Source organism: Globicephala melas, chromosome 3 (genome assembly GCF_963455315.2).
Source record: "Globicephala melas chromosome 3, mGloMel1.2, whole genome shotgun sequence".
Lineage (NCBI taxonomy): Eukaryota > Metazoa > Chordata > Mammalia > Artiodactyla > Delphinidae > Globicephala > Globicephala melas.
In genome coordinates this window covers 121,795,062-121,822,340 of record NC_083316.1, presented here as the reverse complement: position 1 = coordinate 121,822,340, position 27,279 = coordinate 121,795,062, and the positions used below count along the sequence as shown (strand labels likewise).

The window sequence follows — 27,279 nt, the reverse complement described above, 5'->3', positions numbered from 1 at the left end:
TAATTACTGCAAATTAGGGGCTATTGCTGAGACTTTAAGCTTTTTTCAAAATCAGCTTCATTTAGGTATCATCTGTGCACAGTTAAAATGACTAATTTCAATGTAGGATTTGGTAAATTTTGACACATATGTACAGTTATGTAAGCATCACGAAAAACATGATATGGAGCATTTTGAGGCATTGCTGTTGCTGCAGTGCTGTTGCCAGCTTATTACTTTTAGCTCATTTTCTTGACTGACTTTACAAAGTTTGGCAAGTTTGAAATACACCTGTTTTAATGGAACTTTTTATTTTCTCAAAATTATATCTACTGGAAGTGGGAGAATGTTTGTAGATGGGGGAACTACCTTTTATGAGCAGTAAAATGCTACGTTAAAAGAAAAGGCTGGGGGGGGGATTAGCTCCATAGCTGTAGAGCAGAGGTCAGCCAACTGTAACCTGGGAGCCAAATCTAGCCTGTGGCCTCCATTTGTAAATAAAGTTTTATTAGAAAACACCTATGTTCCTGGCTATGTTCCAGCTACAACAGAAAAGTGAAGAACTGTGACAGAGATCTTACAGCCTACAAAGCCTAAAATATTTACTGTCTGGTCCTTTAAGAAAAAGTTGTCTCTCCCTGGGATTAGAGTTTGCCTAAATTAGCATCAGGTGGCCTCATGGTGGTGGTTTGGCCTTTTTTTAATGTAGCATTTGATCACATCTTACCTCTATTCCAAAGTTAATAGTGCAAGAGTTTATTTTTTCTGCATTAGCGCCAACATAACCACTTGGATGGTATTATTTTAAGGCATAAAAAAGCATTAAAATAATCACAACAAGGAAGTTAAGATACCAGCAATAGTGATCATTAAAATTGCTTCATAAAGTTCCAATGCATGTGCATGAATGGGGTAGGAATATAGGCATTTTGTTTAGCAGATAAGATAGCACTGGGATGTGGCAATAGCGTAGGTGCCGTATACAGTGTACTCAAATTTTGAGCTTTGGAATTTTGCAGTTCTTAATGTTTTAAAAAAAATCTTAATGTTTTAAAAAAACGGGCCTGCACACGTGTGCCTAAGGAGACATTATTTAATATTTTTATATTCTACCACATTTCAAATTTGCATACTTTAAAGTCACATAGAACGTGACCACATTGTGTAGGGCACCTCACACTAAAGATGCTCCCTAGATCTCTCTGGCCTGTATATCTGAGTGGGCGTTTGATAGTTAAAAAGCTTAGAAAGTGATTTTGTCCTGAGCCAAAATGGAGGTGCATAAATCTCACTAGTCAGTGGGCTTGGGGTGTTGCTGCTGACACATCCATCTGATAGATTTTGGAGTTCCTGTCATTTTTGAAGAAAACAAGTAGCTCTGACATCTGTTTGTTCTTGCTGCTGGCAGTTGGGAGACCGGGCTTGGTGAGGTTCGAAAACACAGTAGAGTTCTTTCACATCGGAATGAGTAAGACCTTAATTTTAGCTAGATCTTAACTCCCCTTTGAACCAGCTCCTCTGGGCAGTTGGTAGTTTATTAATAAAATGAGGTGCTTGCTTCGTTTGAAGATCATTAGGAGGCGGAAATGCAATTTCCGTAGAAATGCAATTTCTATCCGTAGTGATAGAGTTCAAGTGACTCTTAAGAGTTGCTTCAGAAAAGAGGGCAAATAAGTATTGATTGTTGAGACATGTTTATTAGGTGATAAAGCCTGTTTGCTTTCTCTTGCAGGGAAGCTGTGTTGTGTCTACTTTTGCTCGAGAATCTTTTCTCGGACACAACACATCCAAAGACACAGTTTTCGAAATACAGGTATAAGAATGCGGTGTTGGCAGCTTACAGAAGAGGAAACCTTTCTGCCGGGATATGACATGATGCACTCCCCCTGGGAGCCGACCTCAGATAGCGGCTCTCGTGGCGCTGAGACCTTCTGGCTGATTCTTATGGCATAATCTCTACGGTTTTACAAATAAAGGAAAAATCCCATAGAAGGTGATGTCTGCCTTTCTTCAGGATGTCCTGCTGAGTGCCTGGTGGCGGTGTTGGGGCAGCCAAGGATGGGCCAGAGGCATGGAAAATGCTGCTCTTGCCTGTTTGTTCTCTCCGTCGTTGCTCATAGGATTCATGAGAGGATTCTGGGGCGAATAAAGGACTTAAACCTGATACCTGATTCTTAGGTGGCCTGGAACAGACAGGAATATACTATACCTGTGTTGAAGTTAAGCCATATTCACAGTAATGTTGAAGATTCTCAGAAATCAGGAACATTTGATTTCTCCCCATCAGTACTACATACCTGCCATCAGCTAGCTTTTATAATATAACACATGAACTGTGATTGGTCCTTAAAAGCACCTGGGGAGTGGGGAGACCGGCTCCTTCTAACTCATTCTGGGCTGTGGAGCAGATTATGTGATCTCTCTGTTTTTTATTGGGCAAATGGGGATAATTGGGCACAGGTCTTTCTACTTGTGATGATTAAACAAGGTTGTTTGGTATGAAAAGCACAGGTTTGGGAGTCAGAAGGACTCCGGTTTGCGTCTGAGCAGGGCCACGCAGCAGCTCGGTGATTACGTATGTAATTTAAAATCTTCCTTAAAGATCTTTCCTAGATTCCTTTTTTAGGTTTATAAAATGGGATTATAGAGTTAACCTTATGAGGCTGTTGAAACAATTGGAGATCATGTGATAAAGTGCCTAGCATGCTACGTGGTACACAGAAGTAAACAGAAGCTGTTATTAGTACTTGAAACCATTTTGGAAATATACTTTTCTAATGTAAGGTAATGTAGTAGTATTGTTTGAAAATTAGGTGACGGGAGTTTGCATTCCCCATGATCCGAAGCCAAAATGTAAATGCACGCTACCTAAAAGAAAGCTTGAAGAGGGGCAATAATTTGGAATTCATTGTCTTAAGTTAAAACAAGTTGGGCCATTACTGGAAAGTCCTGGGGAAATTATTGTTTTTAATATTTGAAAAATTTTCCATTTAGTGAATGATGAATTTCAAAGCAATTGTTTTCTTAAATTTATTTTTATCTTTTTTTAAACTTTAATACAAGCCTGCCACTGTGAGCTCCTCTTATTGCATTTGAGCTGTTTGTGCTGCCTGAGTTTTGTGTCTTAGGATAATTTCCCTTCATTTCCTTAGTGTTTCATTCTTCGGTTGTGTTGGAGGGAAAATGAATGGTAGAAACCAGAACACACTTTGACCTTTTTCCAGTTAGTAAATGGCAGTTGGTAGGCTTTAGGAATAAGAGCGCATTTACACAAATAAAAGGTGACGTGAATTATCACAGAGGTGAGAGGCGAGAAATCTGTACTTGGAGGTTGACGTTAGAATAAACGTAATTCTGGGAGTTCCCTGGTGGCCTGATGGTTAGGACTCCAAGCTTTTCACTGCCAGGGTCTGGGTCCAATCCCTGGTTGGGGAACTGAGATCCGGCAAGTCTCCTGGCACAGCCAAAAAAAAAAAGAAAGAATGAATGTAACCCTTCATACTCAACAACTTGCATTCTGTGAAAGCAGTTCTCAACCTTGACTGTCCATTAGAACCACCTGGGAGCTTTCTGCACTCCTGCTGCCTACCTTATTACATCTGGGACTAATAAGTCAGAATCTCTGGGGGTGGAACCCAGTCAGCAGTATTTTTTAAAGCTCCCTAGGTGATTCCAATGGCCAGCGAACACTACAGTTCTGGGTGATTTGCAGGTATTATCTGATTCCTTTCTTCACATCTCCAAGGTAGGAAAGTATCTTTGGAGTAAGAATTATTGTTAGAGTGAAGCACAGAGAGGCTGATTTTTTGCCTTAATTCCTTGAAGCTGACGTGGCCAGTGCAAATGCCTGCAGGGGTCTGGCAGGTGATGTGATGTGTGCAGCAGGCTGGCGGCCAGCGGGGAGACCCCAGGAGTACCGTGGCTGTGGTGAAAGGTGGGCAGCTACTGCCCGGCTCCAGCACAGTGTTGCCAAGTGGCTGGTTTTTCTAGTTCTTCCAATTTCCAATTTTCCGGGAAAAGATAGTATTAAAAAAAAGAAAGAAATCACCCGATTTTTATGTGTTGGCAACGAATTCAGGATTGTTTAAAACATTGTGCCTGCCAAACAAAACATGTTTGCCAGTAGTTTCCAGCCTTTGCTTCAAGAGTGTTAAGGACCAGCTTAAACATCTCAGCCAACTTTTAAGAGATTTGCGTTTCCCTATTCTGGTTGTAAGCTGCTTTCTGCCTCTCCTCCAAGACTGCTTTTACATGTATTTTCCTCCCCATTCCCAAGCAATCCTCTGAACTTGCATCAGACGCTTATCCTCAGTTTCCACCCCCCACCCCCGCGGGCATCCATTACTTCAGGTTTCACATATATGGCTTAGAAATCGTATGCTCCTTTTAAAATTAGTTAGGGCTTGTTAAACTTTATTTTTATTATGTGTCAGAATCTTCTTCCTGTGATAAAACATTTAGAAGTCCACATGTAATTTGATTATCTATAAAATGTCAAAACCGGGAGTATAGCCTTACTGGGTGCATTAGGAACAAGGGTGGGAAGGGTTAGTTCAGAGATCTGACCAGTCTCCTCCTGACTGGGTTGCTGAACCTACACACGGAAGGTGCAGATGTATTACAGTGATTCCCAGGCTTCTACTTGTACCAGAAATCCTTGGGTAGGTGGGCTCAACTGCAGGTTCCCAGGGCCTCTCCCAGAGATTCTGATTCATGGAATTTCATTTGGGACTCGGGGATCTGCATTTTAAAACGAGTTCACCAGGAGTCTTGGTTGTGCTGTTTCGCAGACCAGATTTTGAGAAACAGTGATTTAGGGGAGGTGTTTGTGGCCTCTGTGTCTTCTATCATTGAAGAAGGGTTTATAGTCAGTTGGGCCTACTGATCAATACAGCTGATCACTCAGGACATAATATAAAGTTCTCATGCACAGAGAAGCTGACTGAGGCTGTCCCTACATGGTTGAGGTGCTTTTTACCACGAACGGGCTTTTATGGTTTCAATCGTGGGAATAAAAAGGTGCTATATTCTTTTGATATAAATGGCTTTGTGTATTTTATAAGCAGTACCTGCGTAGTAATATCCCATTTATCAGACATCGTGGGTGCATGGTATAGCTGACTCAAGGTTATTCTTTTAAGTGTCACATCTTTTTTGCTCTATTTCTGCCATTTACACGGAGCTCTTTTTTTTTTTCACATCTTCATTGGAGCATAAATGCTTTACAATGTTGTGTTAGTTTCTGCTGTACAACAAAGTGAATCAGCTATACGTATATATATATCCCCATATTGCCTCCCTCTTGAGCCTCCTCCTAATTTAGTATACATTTCCCTGCTTTTGCAAACAGAATCTACTGAAGATAATGAAATCATTTCAGAATCATCATTTATGTTTTGAATTCTTTCAGGTCCTATTTAGGTTTGTTAAAGCCCCTCCACTGAATGGCTCTGCTCTTTGAGTTTTGCCATGGTTTTCATAGTTTCTTCTTTTCCGTCACTGTTCCCTGTCGTGTCTCTCTTCCTTCACTCTGCCTGTCTCTAGGAACTTTGCTCTCCTTTACTATATGGAGTTGGGAATTGCTGTAATTGCATACTGTATGTCAAGTAACAGTAAACAGGAGCTGAGTCAGTCTTTGGGAGGCTTTTTTCAGCAGTGAAATGGATGAACGTTGCTGCATTGACTTGGTGACATTATTTTAGTGGCTCTGCTACTTCCTCTAACTTCCTCATCCTCGACTGCAGTTGTCTGATCTGTGACCTCAAGATAACCGAGATACTGCTACAAATGATTTACTTAGATCTGTAAGCTGTTGTCTCCCCAGCTGTGTTAGTGTTTTTATATGTCCAGTTTTATAATGTGAAACGTAAGTAGATTACAAGTGAACATTTCTGTGCCAAGTTTCTGTGCAGGATAAAGTGTTTTTGATGCAGTGTTACTGTGATCTAGAGCTATAAATCAGTTGTATACCTGTGAAATTCAATCCTGCCGTCCTTCTGAAATAAAGGTGTCACAACTAATATTTATGTGTGAATTTTAATTTCTTGAGGGTATCACATCGCCTGGCAGAGCTTGTGTTTATCATTTGTAGTAGTGATTCTAGTCCTTTCAGCAGCCCCAGATAAGAGTGTTATACCAGCCAGATGATGTTAGCTCCCCACTTCCCCCAAGTTGAGCCGTTAACGTTTCTCCCAGAATTAAGCAGAAGCTGCTGTTACTGGGTGACAGAATGGGCCATGTGCTAATGGAGCAAAGGACCAGGATATGCGGAGCAAGAAGAAATGAAGCACAAACAGTGGTGTGAAGTCATGGGGTCCCAAAGGGGGAGGGAGAGACAGGGCAACTGCTTGTTGACCTGCTTGTGAGGCTCAGCTATACCTTCTGTACTTGGTTTCCGTGAGATTTGCCTTTATCCTTTTATTTGTCCGCCTTTTACTTGAATGTATGCGAGTGGATTTCTGTGCCTGGTTTCCAGAGTGCCTTGTCCAAGCCCTGTTGATGCCTTTCTTTTGTTAGAGCCTGAGGGCCTGTAGGGGTAGAGTCCTTGGTTCATCCAGCACTTACTGAGTACCTGCTGCATGCAAGAGAAAGGCAGGATTTGTCTTCTCTTTTGACTTGATCCAGTGGGTTTCCAGGAGGCTTGCACCTTCATTGTACTGACAGAGGGCAGTAATGGGCACCAATTGATGGTAAGATCAGACACATTTACCTCTTGGGTAAATCACACCATGATTGCTTAAAGGATGCAGAAAATAGCACAGGAGGCATAGCATAATGGAGAGCTTAGCACAAAATGTATAGCTTGATGGCCCCAGAGCCTCACCAGCAGATTGCACGGTTGTGTAATCATGTCTGAATTAGTGGGGGGCACCTCATCCCTTTTTGGAAGATAACGGGTTCTCTCCAGCCTCAGCCTTATATACGGAAAGGTGGAGCTGCCCTGCATGAGACCGCCTTCTCATCTGAGCCACACACAGTGCACAATGACTGCAGGGTGCAGGATTTTCTGGCATAAAAGTCTTTTACTTTCAGACTGTTCTATTACAGCCTGATCTGAGGACGTCCCTGAATTCAGGGCTGCAGTATCAGTGTCTTGTTTCCCTGATGTCTGGGTGGTCATGCTAACTAGTTCTGGCTAATCCTGCAGACGCCAGAACCTTAACATGAGCCTTGGAGAGACTGAGGCAGATAGAGGGGTAGAGTCCTAAGAATGACAAACCCAGTGTGGTGAGGACTCGGAATAAAAATTAACTTACAGAAACAATTGACAGAAATTTAAAATGCAGTATTTAATTTTTAACATGCAGTATTTCTTACATTCCTCGACTGCCAATAGGAACCCCCTGAGGAGCTTCAAAAATACTGATGCTTGGATCCCACCCCCTGAGATTCTAGGCTGCAGCCTCTGCATCAGGAATGCATCAAGCTCCCCAGGTGATCCTGATGCCATGGCCAGCAATTCTGTCAACTTCAGAAGTAATGTTTGTTCTCCCAAAAGGGGTTATCCTTAAGCTAGCTGGCAGGAGTTTACAGTATGAGAACTCTTTTTTTCTAATGTTTTGCCTCTAGTCCTTAAGAAAAATATAATTCACTGTCTAAGAAAAAGGTGCGCCACTGTCTCTTAAATGCTAATAGAAGAAAAGAGAGCCTAAAAATATTTCACCATGCTCAGCCTGCTTTGTTATGATCAAAAGTTTGGGTTGTATTTGGTGGAACAGAATCCCGTGCAGAAAAAGGATTCCATAATAACTCAAGACCCTTACTTGTCTGAAAGGGTTAAACTGAGTAACTGTACTTCCAGACCTTAAGATGTAGTGCTCTGAGCTATGGACAGCCATGCTGTGCAGGAGGTAACGGAGAGAAAATAGCAGCCCCCATCCTGCTAAATTCAACTTCATGGAGCTCTTCTGCGGCATTCTCAGAGAAGGTTAGAGCCATTTTGTGCCTGCCATCTGTTAGGCTGCTGGTGGAATCATTACTTCTTTGTGTAGGTGCCAGGATGAGCATTTAGATCCGATGACAAAGGAAAATGCTAACTGTTCAGTTGTATGTTTTTGTTTTCCTATTTTGAGTTTAGGTGTCTTCTTAAATTCAGAAGTCCTTAAATTGTTCAAACTTTGAAATCATCCCATTGCCAGTTTCTTTAGAAGTTTAAGGGAAATTATTTTCTGGGCTGAAGCTCCTCTGTTATTTGTGTTTGTTTAAGGATGTAGTCGTTAGTGTAGTCAAAACCAAAGTCATTCTTGTCAGTCAGTCCAAAAAAAATTCCCCTGGTCCTCAGGACAAGAGATTTACAAAAGTAGCCAGAAATATTTTAATGAATGAATTACCCCCACGTAACATTATTGTAAATGGGAACAGAATTTGGGGCAAGGAGGGGGAGAAATGTACAAGGTCATACCTGTCACTCATTAGGGTGACTACCAGGAAACCTTTACTGTCTGAAAGTTTCTTTCCCAAGTGACATTTCAGAGTTGGGGGATATAGCGTGGAAGTTTAGAGCCTTAATTCATGTCTTAAAAAAAATATTTCTGAACATATCCATAGGTACAGCGGAAAAAAGTTCAGTACAGTTCTTCTGGTATCTTGATGATTGGATTTAGAGCCTTTGGAAAACTTGGAGTCACATCTGAGGCACTAGATGGCTACGATTTTTAATTACAGTTTTAAATTGGATTAAACTATGCCTCAGAATACAATTAGAATGATTGTATGGGAAGTAGTATGGGAAGTAGTCTTTTTGTCTGTGTGAAGTTAGAGCTAGCATTATAACTTATTTCCTTAGGTGTTAATCGTTCTGTCAAGTGGTATGAGTCCATTTCCTCCTGGAAAAATAAATGCTAACAATGTTTTTGGGCCTTATCAAAGGCAGAGATTTTGCAGAGAAGAATTGGGGAATAGCAAAGTGCTAGCCAGACATTTATTTCCCTCGATCTGCCTCTGAAACCTCTTCCTGGGGTATCACCTGCCATAATCAAAGCAGGGTATGTAGTTGTAGCGGGCATGTATGGCTGTCTATGTGAGGGAGGTGTGAAGCCACAAGATAGACGGGCAAAATGTTCCTCTTAGAACATTTTTCTCAAAGATTTGTGGGGAAAACATTTTTATTAAAACAAATGTATAACTTCATAGAGGGTAAGATTGGAATGGATTCTTAATTTTTATTTATTTATTTATTTTTTGTGCGGTATGCAGGCCTCTCACTGCTGTGGGTTCTCCCGTTGCGGAGCACAGGCTCCGGATGCGCAGGCTCAGCGGCCATGACTCACGGGCCCAGCCGCTCCGCGGCATGTGGGATCCTCCCGGACCAGGGCACGAACCCGTGTCCCCTGCATCGGCAGGCGGACTCTCAACCACTGCGCCACCAGGGAAGCCCAGGATTCTTAATTTTTAAAAAAGGAGACGTAGAAGACATTTTGCTTGGGACACTGCTTAGAAAGCTGCATTGTACGCAGCAGATGTTATATTAGGTTGAATATAATGGAAATACCAAAGGATGATAATTACTTATGCTCAGCCTGATAGAAGCACTTGCAATTAGTACATCCTCAAACACTGCAGGGCCTTGTTCTGCTGGGGAGAGGTCCCTCTTTGGAAAAGTTGGAGAAACCCTGATGTAGGCCACCTCCAATCCCTGGAACTCCCAGAATTCCCATGCCCCTCGGAGTTGGTCTTCCCTCCCAGCAGCATGGCCTTTGTCTGCCAGTGTCTTGTAATATAAAATGGGTAAACCTTGCCTTCAGGGGCATCACAGATTATTTTGAGGGCTGAGTTACTGTCTCTTAGTTGTTGAGAAGGAAGAACATAAGTAGGAAGAGCAATTATTGAATATTAAAATTGAAATTATTTTTCACTAATTTTTGGGGGGGCCGTTGTATTTCCACTTTTGTTCAGAGAAAACATTAGTCAGGAAAATTTTATTTGTCAATATAATGTTTTTTCACATACAGTTTTCTCCTAAACAGAGGCAGTTCAGATGCACCTATAAACCACAGCTTTCTCTAACCAGGCTGTCTGCAGTGTTTAACCCAGGGTGCTAGATAAAATCAATGGGAAGGGGGGTGATTAGTCTTGATGAGGTAAAATAACAAACGCAGGGAAAAATTAATGAAGCAGTGTTTTGATTCTTGTAATTATAGTGGTGTGACTGGCTCTGCTATAGTGAAGCTCTTATCATTTCCAATAAGAAACCTCTTTTCTGGTTTACAGATATATTTTAACTGTCATGTAGATGGAAATTGTATGGCAGCTGATAGCAGGAATTTTTGTTTAAAAACACATATTTCTATTGAGAATGCCAACTTTGGTATTACCCCAGCTTCTTTGTTGAAATAGCACATCCTGGTCAGATCTGAATTTCCCTTCACAAAAGTGATGTTTGACAATAAATGTGGCATTAGATTAAAATACAAGAAATCTGAGCATGTGATTGGATTCAAGCATAGCCCCAAGGTTTAAACTAGAATCCTAGTTATGCTCTGTGCTAGCTGTGTACATAAACTCTCTGGGCTTCGTTTTCCTCATATGGGGTGGAGTAATAATAGGGACGATTTTATAGGGTTGTTGAAAGGATTAAATGAGTTCCAGACATGTAAAAACAGTTGGAATGGAACAGTGCCTGGCACGTAGTAAACACTCAGCAATCTCTGGAAGAGACTGTGGCGTTAATTCTTTAAACATTTGGTAGAATTCGCCAGTGAAAGTATTCAGGCCTCAGATTTTTGTTTTAGGGAGATTTTTAATTACAAATGTGGTCTGTGTAATAGTTGTAGAGCTATTTGAATGTTCTGTTTCATACTGGGTGAGTTGAGGTAGTTTGTGTTTTTCGAGTAATTGCTGTATATTATATAAATTGTCAAATTTATGTGTGTAGAGTTGTTCATAGTATTTTCGTATTATCTTTTTGATGTCTGCCTGGTCTTTAATGATAAGCTCTATTTGTCACTTTTATCAGTCTTTTCAAAGAACCAGCTCTTTCTTTCATTGATTTTTCTCTGTTGCTTTTCTGGTGTATTTTATGGACTTCTGCTCTTTAGTATTTCTGTCTCCTGCTTGCTTTGGGTTTATTTTTCTCTTCTTTTATAGGTATTGAGGTGGGAGCTTTAGAGTATTCTTTTGAGACTTTCCCACTTTTCTAATGTGTACATTGAGTGCTATGAATTTCCCTCCTAGCACTGCTTTAACTGTGTTCTACAAATTTTGATACGGTGTATTTTCATTTTCATTCAGTTCAATGTATTTTTAAAAAATATCTCTCAAGACTTTCTTTTTGACCCATGGATTATTTAGAAGTGTGTTGTTTAGTCATCCAATTGGGGATTTTCTAGATGTCTTTTTTTTAACATCTTTATTGGAGTATAATCGCTTTACAATGGTGTGTTAATTTCTGCTTTACAACAAAGTGAATCAGCTATACACATACATATATCCCCATTATCTCCTCCCTCTTGTGTCTCCCTCCCACCTTCCCTATCCCACCCCTCTAGGTGGTCACAGAGTGAGGTAAGTCAAAAATAGATGTCTTTTTTGCAATTCATTTTAATCTGCTTGCACTGTGATTGGAGAACACACCCTCTATGATTTCAGCTCTTTAAATCTGCTGGGGTTTGTTTTCTGGCCCAGGATGTATAAACTACCTTGGTATATGTTTCATGGGCACTTGAAAAGAATGGATATTCTGCTATTGTTGGGGAAAGTGTTTTGCAAATGTTGATTAGCTCCTCTTGGTTAATGGTGTTGTTGAGTTCTTCTGTATTCTATCTGATGTTCTGTCTAGTTGTACTATCACTTATTGAGAGAAGGGTACTGAGATCTCAAACTGCAGTTGTGGATTTGTCTGTTCCTTCTTTTATGTCTATAGATTTTTGCTTTACATATTTTGTAGCTCTGTTGTTTGGTACGTAACACGTTTAGGGTTGCTATGTCTTCTTTTTGGATTAACCTTTTTATCATTTTATAATGTTGCTCTCTGTCATTGATAATTTCCTTTGCCCTGAAGTTTCCTTTAGCTAGAGTACCTTTAATAGGAGTGCCTATATTTCTTTTTATTAACATTACATTTTAAGTGCATTTCTTATAAATAGCATACAGTTGAGTCATGTTTTTTAATCTGCTTTGCCAATCTCTGACTTTTAATTGGTGATTTAGATAATTTACATTTAATGTAATTATTGATTTATTAGGGCTTAAGTCTTCCTTTTCAAAAAAAAAACTTTGTTCTTTTAGAGTGGCGGCCTTCCTTGGGGTTATTCAGACACATTTTAGAAATCGTGTTTGGTTTATCAATACAGTGCTCTTGAGTGAATCTCTTTGTATAGCCTTTTCTTCTAGTGATTGCTAGGCTGCCCCTTTCCTGGTCCTCTGCCTAGAGAGAGAAGGCTTTTATTGTTTTTGTTTGTTGGTTTTGTTTTTGTCTGTGCCTCTTGGCATTTCCAGGTTGCTGGCTTCTCTAGCACTCAGTCTGAAACATGAGTGTCACGGAGAGAATTCAGAAAACTCATTGCAGTGTTGTCATTTGGGTTTCAAGTTTCCTGGTTGGTTTGCATTCTTTACTTCATTTTTTCATAGCATTCTTTTTTTGTATGTCATGTTCAGGGTTGTTTTTTTTTTTTTTTTTTTTTGGGGGGGTATAGTTGCTTTACAATGTTGTATTAATTTCTGCTGTACAATGATGTGAATCAGCTATATGTATACATATATCCCCTCCCCTTTGGACCTCCATCCCCACCCCCATCCCACCCATGTAGGTCACCACAGAGCACCGAGCTGAGCTCCCTGTGCTATACAGCAGGTTCCCGCTAGCTCTCTGTTTTACACACGGTAGTGTATATATGTCAATTCCAATCTCCCAATTCATCCCCCTCCCCTGTGTCCACACATCCGTTCTTTGCCTCTGTGTCTCTATTCCTGCCCTGCAAATAGGTTCATCTGTACCATTTTTCTAGATTCCACATATATGCATTAATATGCAATATTTGTTTTTCTCTTTCTGACTTACTTCACTCTGTATGACAGACTCTAGGTCGATCCACGTCTCTACGAATGACCCAATTTTGTTCCTTATTATGGCTGAGTAATACTCCATTGTATATGTGTACCACATCTTCTTTATCCATTCCTCTGTAGTTGGACATTTAGGTTGCTTCCATGTCCTGGTGAATTATTAGAGAAATGCAGATCAAAACTACAATGAGGTATCACCTCATACCAGTCAGAATGGCCATCATCAAAAAATCTAGAAACAATAAATGCTGGAGAGGGTGTGGAGAAAAGGGAACCCTCTTGCACTGTTGGTGGGACTATAAATTGATACAACCACTAGGGAGAACAGTATGGAGGTTCCTTAAAAAACTAAAAAAAAGAACTACCATATGACCCAGCAATCCCACTACTGGGCATATACCCTGAGAAAACCATAATTCAAAGACACATGCACCCCAGTGTTCATTGTTCAGGGGTTTAAGTTTACTACTACTGACTTTTTATGAGTCCAAAGTCATTGGGCTCCTTTCTCTACTTCAATCCTACCTGTCTTTCAAGTCTTAGCTGAAGTGTCATTTCTGTGAAACTCCCTTTGAGTCTACGCCCTAGGCTGGGGCTACATTTCTCTTTCCCATAGCACTCTGCACTTCTCGTTCTAATGACTTTGTTCAGTGTCTGTCTCCTCCATTTGACAGCTCTGAGGGCAGGGATTTGGTCCCATCCTGAATAAATGAGTGACATCATTTGTAAAACGAGGGAGTTGAAATAGATGAACTTGGAGATCCTTCATCTCTCCCTTCTTTTCCTTTTTTCTCCCCATTTTCTCTCTTTCTCTCTCTCCTTTTCTCCCACCTCCCCCTTCCAAATAATTTCCAAAATAGAATCATACCTGAAATCTTCTCCTTCTGTGCCTTGCCAACATTAGGTTTTATCATGGAAAACAAAATCAAAATTTTGGGTATGTTAGATGAATAATGACATCTTACTGTGGTTCTATTTTGCACTTATTTGAATACCAGGAAAGTTTATTCATCCTGTCAGCAAATATTGAACATCTACTATGTTCCAAACTCTGTGGAAGAAGGCCCTAGAGGTAGAACAATTCACAAAACAAAGGTCTTGCTGTCATGGAGCTTACAGTTGAGGTTTTCTCATATTATTATTGATCATTTACATATCTTCTGTGAATTACATCTCCACATTAGCTGCTTATCCACCTGCCACCCTCTCTTTTTTTAGTGTTCATTTAACAAATATTTTGCTCAGGAGTATGGGAGTTGTAACGTTAAGACAGTCCATTTCACAATTCACTTAGCATCTATTCTGCCTCACCAGTACATACATTCAAACAAAAATGTTTTTCTCAAAAAACAGGTCTGAGCAGCCCACTTGTCACTATATTGTACACTCGATAAAAACTTTATTTTGAAAAAAAGGCCAAAGTGGTTGTGATTTTTGGCATTTTATTTTTATAACAAATGTGTGGCCTCACTGTGTAGCAGCAGTTAAATACCATACGTTGAAAGAGGGAATTGAGCAGTTGGATTTAATGGAACCATTTTAACAAGGACCAGTTGCAGTGTTAGGTTGTAATTGCAAAGGAACCTGCCTGGACTTTAATTTGTCATCTTGTTTTATTTAAAAATGATACTCAATTTGCATTTTCCAGACGCCAGAGGCAGTAATGAAAGGTCCTGGGTGACAAGTCTGTAACATCAGCAAGGTTTTATCTTTTAAATTTATTTTATTTTTAACATCTTTATTGGAGTATAATTTCTTTACATTGTTGTGTTAGTAGCTACTGTATAACAAGGTGAATCAGCTATACGTATACATATATCCCCATATTCCCTCCCTCTTGCATCTCCCTCCCACCCTCCCGGTCCCACCCCTCTAGGTGATCACAAAGCACCGAGCTGATCTCCCTGTGCTATGCAGCTGCTTCCCACTAGCTATCTGTTTTACATTTGGTAGTGTATATATGTCCATGCCACCCTCTCACTTCGTCCCAGCTTACCCTTCCCCCTCCCCGTGTCCTCAAGTCCATTCTGTACATCTACGTCTTTATTCCTGTCCTGCCCCTAGGTTCTTCAGAACAATTTTGTGTGTGTTTTTTTTTTTTTTAGATTCCATATATATGTGTTAGCATACGGTATTTGTTTTTCTCTTTCTGACTTACTTCACTCTGTATGACAGACTCTAGGTCCATCCACCTCACTACAAATAACTCAATTTCGTTTCTTCTTATGGCTGAGTAATATTCCATTGTATACATGTGCCACATCTTCTTTATCCATTCATCTGTCGATGGACACTTAGGTTTCTTCCATGTCCTGGCTATTGTAAATAGTGCTGCAATGAACAATGTGGTACCTGACTCTCCTCGAATTATGGTTTTCTAAGGGTATATGCCCAGTAGTGGGATTGCTGGGTCATATGGTAGTTGTATTTTTAGTTTTTTAAGGAACCTCCATACTGTTCTCCATAGTGGCTGTATCAATTTACATTCCCACCAACAGTGCAAGAGGGTTCCCTTTTCTCCACACCCTCTCCGGCATTTATTGTTTCTAGATTTTTTGATGATGGCCATTCTGACTGGTGTGAGGTGATACCTCATTGTAGTATTGATCTGCCTTTTTCTAGTGATTAGTGATGTTGAGCATCCTTTCATGTGTTTGTTGGCAATCTGTATATCTTCTTTGGAGAAATGTCTATTTAGGTCTTCTGCCCATTTTTGGATTGGGTTGTTTGTTTTTTTTTGATATTGAGCTGCATGAGCTGCTTGTATATTTTGGAGATTAATCCTTTGTCAATTGCTTCATTTGCAAATATTTTCTCCCATTCTGAGGGTTGTCTTTTGGTCTTGTTTATGGTTTCCTTTGCTGTGCAAAAGCCTTTAGGTTTCATTAGGTCCCATTTCTTTATTTTTATTTCCATTTCTCTAGGAGGTGGGTCAAAAAGGGTCTTGCTGTGATTTATGTCCTAGAGTGTTCTGCCTATGTTTTCCTCTAAGAGTTTTATAGTGTCTGGCCTTATATTTAGGTCTTTAATCCATTTTGGGTTTATTTTTGTGTATGGTGTTAGGGAGTGTTCTAATTTCATTGTTTTACATGTAGCTGTCCAGTTTTCCCAGCACCACTTATTGAAGAGGCTGTCTTTTCTCCACTATATATTCTTGCCTCCTTTATCAAATATAAGGTGTCCATATGTGTGTGGGTTTATCTCTGAGTTTTCTATCCTGTTCCATTGATCTATATTTCTGTTTTTGTGCCAGTACCATACTGTTGTTATTACTGTAGCTTTGTAAATAGTCTGAAGTCAGGGAGCCTGATTCCTCCAGCTCCTTTTTTCCTTTTCAAGATTGCTTTGGCTATCTTTGTCTTTTGTGTTTCCGTGCAAATTGTGAAATGTTTTGTTCTAGTTCTGTGAAAATGCCATTGGTAGTTTGATAGGGCTTGCATTGAATCTGTAGATTGCTTTGGGTATCTACTACATGAATTTTTACTTTTATCTATTATTTTCTTCTTTGTGCTTTATTTTGGTTAACTTTACTGTTCTTTTAAAAAACAATTTTTGAGAGTAAACGTCAGAATATCATGGAGGGCCTCCGTATGTCTGGGTTCCCTCTAAAAAGATATATTTTTAGTTTGCAATAAGCATATAAATCAATTTTTTTCTTCTGATTACTGCTTGAATGTATTCCATAAATTCTAATATGTAGTAGTTTCATTATCATATTTTAGAAATTTTGAAATTTGGAGCTGTATTTCCTCTTTCACTTAATATTTATTTAAGAGAAAAATTTATTGCTTATTTTATTGCATTATAATTAGGGAGTGGGTTTGTAATATTTCTTCTCCATAGGACTTACTGATGCTTTCTTTGTGACCTAAGAGTTGAGTGGTCAATTTTGTAAATGTTCTGTGCTGCTTGAGAGGAAAATATATATTTCATTATCAGGGTTTAATGTTTGCTGTGTTTCCATAAGATCTATTTTATTGAGAATGTTGTTTAGGTGTTCTATAGCCCTGTTAACTTTTTGTCTGCTTCACCTGTGTTATAATGAAAGTAGTTTGCTGAAGTCTATTATCAGGGTATTTTTGTGTACTTCTACTTGCTTCTCTTGTAGTTTCAGCTCTATGAAGATGATTGCTCAGTTATTTGGTGCATAGACACTTCTGAATATTATAGCTCTATTTTGAATTGCAGCTTTTAGCATTAGTAGTGCCCTTGTTGTCACATTAATATTTTTTTGTTTTGGACTTGCATCCTACTTTGACTGATATCAGGATTGCAAACACTGCTTTCGTATTGATTTCATTTGCCTGTTGTGCCTGTATCCATCCTTATATGTTTAGCCTTTCAGAATCACTTTTTTTTTTCAGGTGTGGCTCTTGTATACCAAAGGTTCGATATTTCTTTATGAGTCATTTTGGAAATATTTTTCTCTTAAAAAATGAGTTAAGCTAACTCACATTTATTAATATACTTGTTATGTTGGGTCTCTGTCATGTTATTTTAATTATAATTACTATCTCATCTTATTAAATTTTCTCTGTTTCTCTACGTGACGTGTTTGCTTTGGTCTTTAATAACAAAACATTTTTTTAAAAATTAGGATTAGGTATCTGTTGATAAGCTCTGTACTTATACCTTTTTAAATGCCCTTCTCTACTGTTTTCTTAGTTAACCTTTATTATCTGGTGTGTCAGTTTCTAATGTATCCTTTGACTCCTCCCTTTTATCTGTACAACAGATGTTCTCAAAGTGTGGTCTACTGGAGGCCCCTGAAACCCTTTCAGAGGGTCTGTGATGTCAAAACTGTTTTCATAATAATACTAAGACTTTACTTTGCTTTTCCACTCTCACTCTGTCATGAATGCAAATGAACATTTTCCAGGGGCTACATGATATGTGATGATATTATCCCTTTGATAGCTAATGAAATGTGTGAAACACATATGAAAATTCAGGTGTCTTCTATTAAGCCAGACCTTAAAGGGATTTGCAAAAATGTGAAATGATGCCACTCTTCTAACTATATTTTTTGGGAAAAGTATTGTTTTTCATAAAAATGTTGCTTATGTTTTTGTGTAATAGGCTTATTATTGTTATTTGTAAGTAAATAAATAGCTTCTCAGTTTTAATTTGTAATATGGGATATATTGATACCGATAATTCAATAAATAAAAACTTTATGAGATTTTCAAATTTTACAAGTGCAAGGATTTGGGAGGTCAAATCCCACATTTGTGCAACATCATTGAAATTATTCTCCTTTCATTTTCCCTCTCCGTTCTCTTCTACTTTTTATTTATATCATATTTACTTTGTCAAATATATTTATTTGCATTTTCTCATATGAGGTGTTCCTGTACACATGATTGTGTTTTTAAGATATTTATTCTGTTCCATTGGTCTATTTTTCTGCTATTATGGCTTTATTGTGTGTCTTTATATATGGTGGCCAGCTTTTTAATTTTCTGTTTTATAGTTGATTTAGATATGCATTGACCTTTCTTCTTCCATGTAAATTTTAGAGTAAATATGATGACTTTCTCAAAGGTGTTCAAGTTGAAATTTTATTGGGAATTTATAGATTAGTTATGGGAAAATTTACATTTTAAAAATTATTATAATTTCCATTTATTCCACTCATCTTTGTCCTTTATTGGATTTTAAAATTATTTTCTAGAGAGGTATTGAGATTTGTTGCTTAGCTGAATTCCTAAATATTTAATATGTTTGTTGCTTATTATATTTTCTATTGGCTATTGCTGATGTTGAGAAATACTGTTGATTTTTGTAGGTCAATCATATATCAACAACATGGCTAAGCTCTCTGGTTTTTTTCTAGTAGTTTGTCTTTAGATTATGTTGGTTTTTCTAAGTAGCCAGCCATATATAATCTGTAAGTAATGCTTCCACTACTCACTGTTGCATTTTGAGCATTTTATTTTGTACTTGGGTGAGATAAAAGTAAGAAAATATAGCAGTGTCAGGTTTGTGCTTTGTTGTACATGAGCTTCAATTATTCTTACCTGTACTGTCCAGTGTGATTATTTGAGAGTTGGGGCAGCACCTGTAGGGGTGTGTGTGTGTGTGTGTGTGTATGTGTGTATGTGTGTGTATGTGTATGTAGTATTATGTTAAGATTCATTATGAGTCCAAAAAAGTCATTCTTTGTAACATGGAGAAGAAAATATTCAACCTCTGAAGACCACATATACTGAGGAGGAGAAACATTTCTCTGAAATCCTCTCATTTATATGATACCTGCTGATCTTTTTTTATTATTAATTTTATTGGAGTATAGTTGATTTACAGTGTTGTGTTAGTGTCAGGTATACAGCCTAGTGATTCGATTATATATATACATATATTCATTCTTTTTCAGGTTCTTTTCCCATATATTACTACAGAATATTGAGTAGAGTTCCCTGTGCTGTACAGTAGGTCCTTGTTTGTTATCTGTTTTATATATAGTAGTGTGTGTATGTTAATCTTCAGCTCCTAATTTATCCCTCCCCCACCACATTTGCCCTTTCGTAACCATAGGTTTGTTTTCAAAATCTGAGTCTGTTTCTGTTTTGAAAATAAGTTCATTTATATCACTTTTTAAAAATTAGATTCCACATATGAGTGATATCATATGATATTTGTCTTTCTCTGGCTTACTTCACCTAGTATGATAATCTCCACGTCCATCCATGTTGCTGCAAATGGCTTTATTTCATTCTTTTTTAATGGCTGGTTAATATTCCATTGTATATATGTACCACATCTTCTTTATCCATTCCTCTGTCGATGGACATTTAGGTTGCTTCCATGTCTTGACTATTGTAAATAGTGCTGCAATGAACACTGGGGTGCATGTATCTTTTTGAATTATGTTTTTTTCTAGATATATGCCCAGGAGTTGGATTGCTGGATCATATGTTAGTTCTGTTTTTAGTTTTTTAGATATCTGTTGATCTTAATACCTTGGTGAGTTGACTAACAAAAATCAAACATTGTCTATTTTACTTACTTGATTTGAATTAAAAAATTTTTGTTATTTTTATTGTACAATTTATTATTTTAAACTAAATAAGTAATAAATTAAAACATTTTCATTGTAAATTATTCAAATTGTATTCAAATGATGTAGAACGAGACAGAATAGAAACCCCTCCTTTTATCTTATTTCATATGTCCGCCTGCCCTTCCTTCTATCACTATCAGCAGTTTTTGGGTGCATCTTTCATCCTGTTTCTTTATATTTAAATACATGTGCTTATCTATTACACAACTTTTTTCTTCAGCTACTTTTTAAATATATTCTTTATTGAAACCCAATTCACATGCCATAAATTCCACTGTTTTAAAGTGTACAATGTAGTGGTTTTCAGTATTTTCACAAAGTTACATAACCATTGTCACTATTTCCAGATCATTTTTATCACCCCAAAAGAAGCCCCATAGCGGTTAATAGTCACTTGCCATCTCTCTCTTCCTCTAGCCTCGCACAACCACTAATATATTTTCAGTCATTGGATTTGTGTAGTTTGGATACTTCACATAAGTGGAATCAAACAATATGCGATCTTCTTTTACTTAGCTCCATATGACTTTTTAAAATAAGTATTAATGGGATCAATACTTTTAAAATGAGTATTAATGGGATCATATAAGTTGCACATATAGTAAACATATCATTCTGATTCTTTTTTCTCTTAGTATTTCTTCCATATCATCTTATATATTTCTGCATAATTATTTTTAGTGGCAGTATAGCATACACGGACCTGATGCATCCTAGTTTATTCGTGTTCCATTATTGATGGATATATAGGTTGTAGCCGGTCAATATTATCAACAATCTCATACTGAAATATGTTTTTGATACATGTAACGTGCATGTGCAAGAGCTTTGTCTACCAGGGGAATCTACAAAATAATAATAGTACCCACCTTAAAAATTTATTGTGCAGATAAAGCAAGATAATACCAGTGCTTTGAACAATGCCTGGCAAATAGCAAACTCTCAATAAATGGTAGCTGTTATTAATATTACAGAAATATTCAGATCTTCAGTAGCATAGCAAATGTTTACGATACAGTAGTGAGTTTAAAAAGCAACCCAGTAAAATAGTATATATTCTTCGGTTGCAATTTTGTGATAACTACATCTGCTTATGAATAAAAACTCAAAGGAAATATTTATATGTGGAAAGAATTGCTTTGCTATGATGATGGTATTGTGGGCTGCCTTTTTATGTTTTCAGAATGTCTTTCAAAATGTTATGTCAGTATAAAATGATAAGAAATGTGGAGAGAGAAGAAGAAATCTTGACTTGCCCTTGAGTGAGAAAGAGGTTCCCAAGCATCTTCCTGCTGGGGCCCCCCACCCAAAACAATGTGGCTCTGACAGGAATGAGTCAAGACTAAGGTAGCTCACCATGATTTTTTCATCATCTTGTGAAGGCTTCCTCATGGTTTTCTCTCCCTTCATTGTAAAAATCTTTGCTTTATCTCCTTGGTTATTCATTTATGCATCCATTCAATAGATATTTATTGAGAGCCCACTGTGTGCTAGGCGTTCTAGGCACTGAATGGACATTAGTGAACTATGTTGAACAATGGAGAGTTCTTGAGTTTGGCATTAGAAAAAAAATCTTAGACTTATACCAACAAATAAATAAGAAAATGCCAATGATAAGTGCTATGCAGATAATTAAAATACAATGATGTGATGATACTGGACAGTGTGGCTACTTTATTATTTTTTTTTAAGAAATTTATTTTATTTATTTATTTTTGACTGCATTGGGTCTTCATTGCCGCGTGTGGGCTTTCTCTAGTTGCGGCAAGCGGGGGCTACTCTTTGTTGTGGTGTGCAGGCTTCCCATTGTGGTGGCTTCTCTTGTTGCAGAGCATGGGCTCTAGGCATGCAGCTTCAGTAGTCATGGCTCAAGGGCTCAGTAGTTGTGGCTCGCAGGCCCTAGAGCACAGACTCAGTAGTTGTGGCACATGGGCTTAGTTGCTCCACGGCATGTGGTATCTTCCTGGACCAGGGCTTGAACCCATGTCCCCTGTGTTGGCAGGCAGATTTTTAACCACTGTGCCACCGGCTAAGTCCCTGGGGTGGCTACTTTAGTTTGGTGGTTAAGAGGACTTCTCTGCAGAGAAGTTTACCTGTTGAGACCTAAATGACAAGAGGAAGCTGTCCATGGGAATGTTCTGGGGAGGAATATTTCAGGAGAGTGAATAGCAACACCTGAAGGCTTTAGAGGAGAAACCAAATTGGTGGGTGGGAAGTACAGAAAATGGGCTAGTGTGTGTGTTGCTGGATATTGGTGGATAGAGTGGGAGCAGAATGAGGTCAGAGAGGAAGACAAGCATCGGATCGTGTGGGGCTTTGTAAGCTAGGGCAGGGAGTTTGGATTTTATTCTAAGTGTGGGAAGCATTAGATGGTTTTAAGTAGGAGAGTGACTTGCTTGGATCTATGTTTCAAAAAACATCTAACTGCCTGTTCTTTGGGAAATCGATTTTAGGGAGAATAGAGTCAGGGAGATCAGTTGGGAGGTATAGCAACGGTCTGGACAAGAGATGATGATGACTCAGGATAGGGTAGGAGCAGTGGAGAAGAAATGGTTGTTGTGGTTCTTTTCAAGACATTTACCTGGATCTGCACCTGAATTGTGGGGCTTGAAGAAAGTAAAAGAGCCAAAGATAACTCCTAGATTTTTGGCTTGAGTAAACGAGTAAGTGGTGATGCTATTTCCTCTGAAGAAAACTGAAGACTGTCTGGGGAATAAAAAAAGTTCTGTTTTGATTGTAGTAAAGATTCCTATTAGATATGCAAATAGAAATGACAAATGGAGACTTGATTATATGATATGGATTTCCAGGACAGATACAGAAGTCCTCAATACTTCTGTGGTATTTATTTATTTATTAAGTCTAGTTTTCTTAACAGACTTCATTTTTTAGAGAAGTGTTAGGTTTACAGAAAAGTTGCACATATAGTAATTAGAGTTTCCACATTTGCCTCTCCTCCACACATGGTTGCTCCTGTTACTAATATCTTACGTTAGTGCAGTTACAATTGATGAACCAATATTGATACATAATTATTAAACTCCATAGTTAGAATAATTTACTCTTCGTGTTTTACAGTCCTATGGCTTTTTACTAATGTATAATAGCATGTATCCATCATTACAGAATCATACAGAATAATTTCACTGCCCTAAAAATGCCCTGTGCTCCACCAGCTCAGCTCTTCCTTCCTCCCCTTGAACCCTCTCATCCACTGATAGTTGTACTGTCTCTTTAGTTTTGCCTTTCTAAAATGTCACAGAGTTGAAATCATACGGTAGGAACCTTTTCAGACTAGCTTCTTTTACTTAGCAATATGCATTTAAGAATCTACCATGTATATTTGTGGCTTAATAGCTAATTTACTTTTTTATCCCAGAATATACTCCATTGTATGTACCATAGCTTTTTTTTTTTTTACCATTTACTATTGAAGGCAGATGTGGTATTTAAAACCAGGGGATTGGGTGGGCTCAGCTAGAGGGAGTGTGTAGCTAAAGAAGAAAAAGAGGTCCTGTCTTGTACTTTCATAGTGAGGCAGTTCTGATGTGAGATTTCAGATGGACCCAGAAGCTCCCCCTGCTCCTGATGAGAGAGATGACAGGAAGCCACATCATTTTATTTTTGAATGATTGTGGCTACGGTCCCTTCTGGAGTAAGATATTAATGAGGAAGGGGGAGAGAGGATTAATGATAGATCCATGGGGAAGCAGAACTGAGTACTAAGATTCACAGTGGGTGGGATGGGGGGAAGGGCATTCTTGGGCCAGGAGAAGACACCAAAAACATGGCGACTGGAGGTCTAAAATCAAACCTGTTCTACAGAAGTTTTGCTCAGGATGGTCTTGTAGTCATTTTGGGAGGTATCAGTTATATTTATTCCATGGGATCAGAGGTAGGGCAACTTTCCCACACAGGCACTTGCCCCAGCATAGCTCATGGCATCTCACTACCTTTGTGCATTTTTCTGGCCATACCTGGAGGCAGCTGTAGACAGTGTCCTTGATGCCAGTTTGCTGGGAAATTTTCCACAAAAGCACATGAGGATTTGCCCCACCCGACTGAGAAAGCTGATTTTCTGGATAGTTCTCTGTTTATGCATGAGGGAACTTGGCACTGGTGAAGCGGTAGCTTATTTTCCTTTTTTGTTTGGTTTCATTTGTGCTTCAGAAATAGAACAGATTAAGCATCACTTGCTTTTGAAGGCTCCAGCTCTCCTTACAGCATGACTTTAAATTCTGTTCTCCCCAGGCGAGAACGTGGAAAACATCTCTTCTAGCTTTTGTTAAAAGCAAATGCAGGTAGCCGGGGAAGCTCTATGTGGAGACTGGACTGAGTGGATGCGGAGCCCTGGAGCTGGGGAACTAGAGGGCGGATCTTGAATGGGATGCCAGACATTGCTCATGAGAAACCTGAGGAGGACACTAAAAAGACAGCTACGGTTTTCCTGATGACTGCCACCAAGTTTTTTTGAGGCCCCAGCTGTTGCGGGTCTCTGGTTGAGTTTTTAAGCAGGATCAAGTTACAAAGTGCCACACACCTATCCACAGGGGCTCTGATAGGATGTGTTTTTTGGAGCTGAAATTCACATATACATCGAAAGCTATTAGTCAGCTCTTTGGTTCTGGATATTTATTGGATGTCTGTGATGCACCAGGCTTTATGCCAAGTACCAGTGATACAGGGTGAAAAGACCAAACAGAATCTGCCTTGTAGAGCTTACAGTAGGGTGGCAAAGACACTACTGAACAGGAGCTGACAGTCCTTGGGAGGGTCAAGAAGGAGCTGATGCCAGGCAGCCTTGTCAAGCCGTGTGGATGATTGGCTCTTGGTGCTCCAGCCAGGTGTTAGGGCTGTGCCTGTGAGGTGGGAGAGCCAAGTTCAGGACACTGGTCCACAAGAGACCTCTCAGCTCCACATAATATCAGATGGAGAAAATCTCCCAGAGATCTCCATCTCAACGCCAAGACCCCGAATAGCCAAAGCAATCTTGAGAATGAAAAATGGAGCTGGAGGACTCAGACTCCCTGACTTCAAACTATAGTACAAAACTACAGTAATCAAGACAGTGTGGTACTGGCACAAAAACAGAAATACAGATCAATGGAAGAGGATAGAAAGCCCAGAGATAAACCCATGAACATATGGTCACCTTATCTTTGATAAAGGAGGCAAGAATATACAGTGGAGAAAAGACAGCCTCTTCAATAAGTGTTGCTGGGAAAACTGGACAGCTACACGTAAAAGAATGAAATTAGAACACTCCCTAACACCATACACTAAAATAAACTCAAAATGGATTAAAGACCTAAATATAAGGTCAGACACTATAAAACTCTTAGAGGAAAATATAGGCAGAACACTCTAGGACATAAATCACAGCAAGATTCTTTTTTGACCCACCTCCTAGAGAAATGGAAATAAAAACAAAAATAAACAAATGGGACCTAATGAAACTTAAAAGCTTTTGCACAGCAAAGGAAACCATAAACAAGACAAAAAGACAACCCTCAGAGTGGGAGAAGCTATTTGCAAATGAAGCAACTGACCAAGGATTAATCTCCAAAATCTACAAGCATCTCATGCAGCTCAATAACAAAAAACCAAACAACCCAATCCAAAAATGGGCTAAAGACCTAAAAAGACATTTCTCCAAAGAAGATATACAGATTGCCAACAAACACATGAAAGAATGCTCAACATCATTAATCATTAGAGAAATGCAAATCACAACTACAATGGGGAATCACTTCACACCAGTCAGAATGGCCATCATCAAAAAATCTACAAACAATAAATGCTAGAGAGGGTGTGGAAAAAAGGGAACCCTCTTGCACTGTTGGTGGGAATGTAAATTGATACAGCCACTACAGAGAACAGTATGGAGGTTCCCTAAAAAACTAAAAATAGAACTACCATACGACCCAGCAGTCCCACTTCTGGGCATATATCCTGAGAAAACCAGAATTCAAAAAGAGTCAGGTACCAACATATTCATTGCAGCTCTATTTACAATAGCCAGGACATGGAAGCAACCTAAGTATCCACGAACAGATGAATGGATAAAGAAGATGTGGCACATATATACAATGGAATATTACTCAGCCATAAAAAGGAACGAAATTGAGTTATTTGTAGTGAGGTGGATAGACCTAGAGTCTGTCATACAGAGTGAAGTAAGTCAGAAAGAGAAAAACAAATACCGTATGCTAACACATATATATGGAATCTAAAAAAAAAAAAAAAAAAAACAGTCATGAAGATCCTAGGGGTAAGACGGGAATAAAGATAGACCTACTAGAGAATGGACTTGAGGATACGGGGAGGAGTAAGGGTAAGCTGTGACAAAGTGAGAGAGTGGCATGGACATATATACACTACCAAACGTAAAATAGATAGCTAGTGGGAAGCACCCGCAGAGCACAGGGAGATCAGCTCGGTGGTTTGTGACCACCTAGAGGGGTGGGATAGGGAGGGTGGGAGGGAGGGAGACGCACGAGGTAAGACATATGGGGACATATGTATATATATAACTGATGCACTTTGTTATAAAGCAGAAACTAACACACCATTGTAAAGCAATTATACCCCAATAAAGATGTTAAAAAAAAAAAAAGCAAATGCAGGGAATACTTGGGAGGGATTTTTTTTTAGTCTAATTTATCTGGTTGAAAATAAATCTTTTCTCCCTACAACAAAAATAAATGCTCATTGTAAAGAAATTAGAACAGATCAGAAAACATACAAAGAAGAAAAAAAAAATTGGATGGTAATGAAACAAATGAAATAAGATTATGTTAGAGCTGGAAGGGACCTTAGAAATAATCTAACTAAACTCATCAAACTATTTTATAAAGGATGAAACTGGGGCTCAGAAAAGTTAAGCAACTTGTTCAAGGTCACATGGCTAATAATGATAAGAAGACTTAGAATCTTTTTCTTTTTTGATTAATATGTTTTTATTGTACCAGGGTTTGTGAAATTTTTATTTTTTCTCTTTTAGTGATGAGACTCTTTTTTTAGTCAAATCTTATTTAGAAGCCCAACATATAAAACAAAGGTGTACTTGTTGGATGGGAGCAGGTGGGGAGGGAGAGCTGCAGGTCTATTCCCCCCACCTCCCATGACCCCCAGAATTCTTTGGAGATACCCCAAGAGAATGCCTCAGATTTTCCGGGGCAACATATGATACATGTAATAATCATTCCTTGATATCATTCATTCGTTTATTTTTT

General features: G+C 38.7%; 1 protein-coding gene across 2 annotated transcripts in view; it reads left to right on the top strand.

Moving 5' to 3' along the window:
* Positions 1-27,279, top strand: part of PRELID2 (PRELI domain containing 2) — a 703,347-nt gene that overhangs the window by 79,629 nt on the left and 596,439 nt on the right. The window contains exon 8 of one of the 2 annotated variants that reach the window (XM_060295473.1): positions 1,712-5,959. The exons of the other annotated variant lie outside the window; for it this stretch is intronic. The gene's annotated coding sequence lies outside the window, so the exon portion shown is untranslated. Of the gene's footprint in view, positions 1-1,711; positions 5,960-27,279 lie in introns of those variants that run through there. 2 annotated transcript variants of the gene reach the window in all.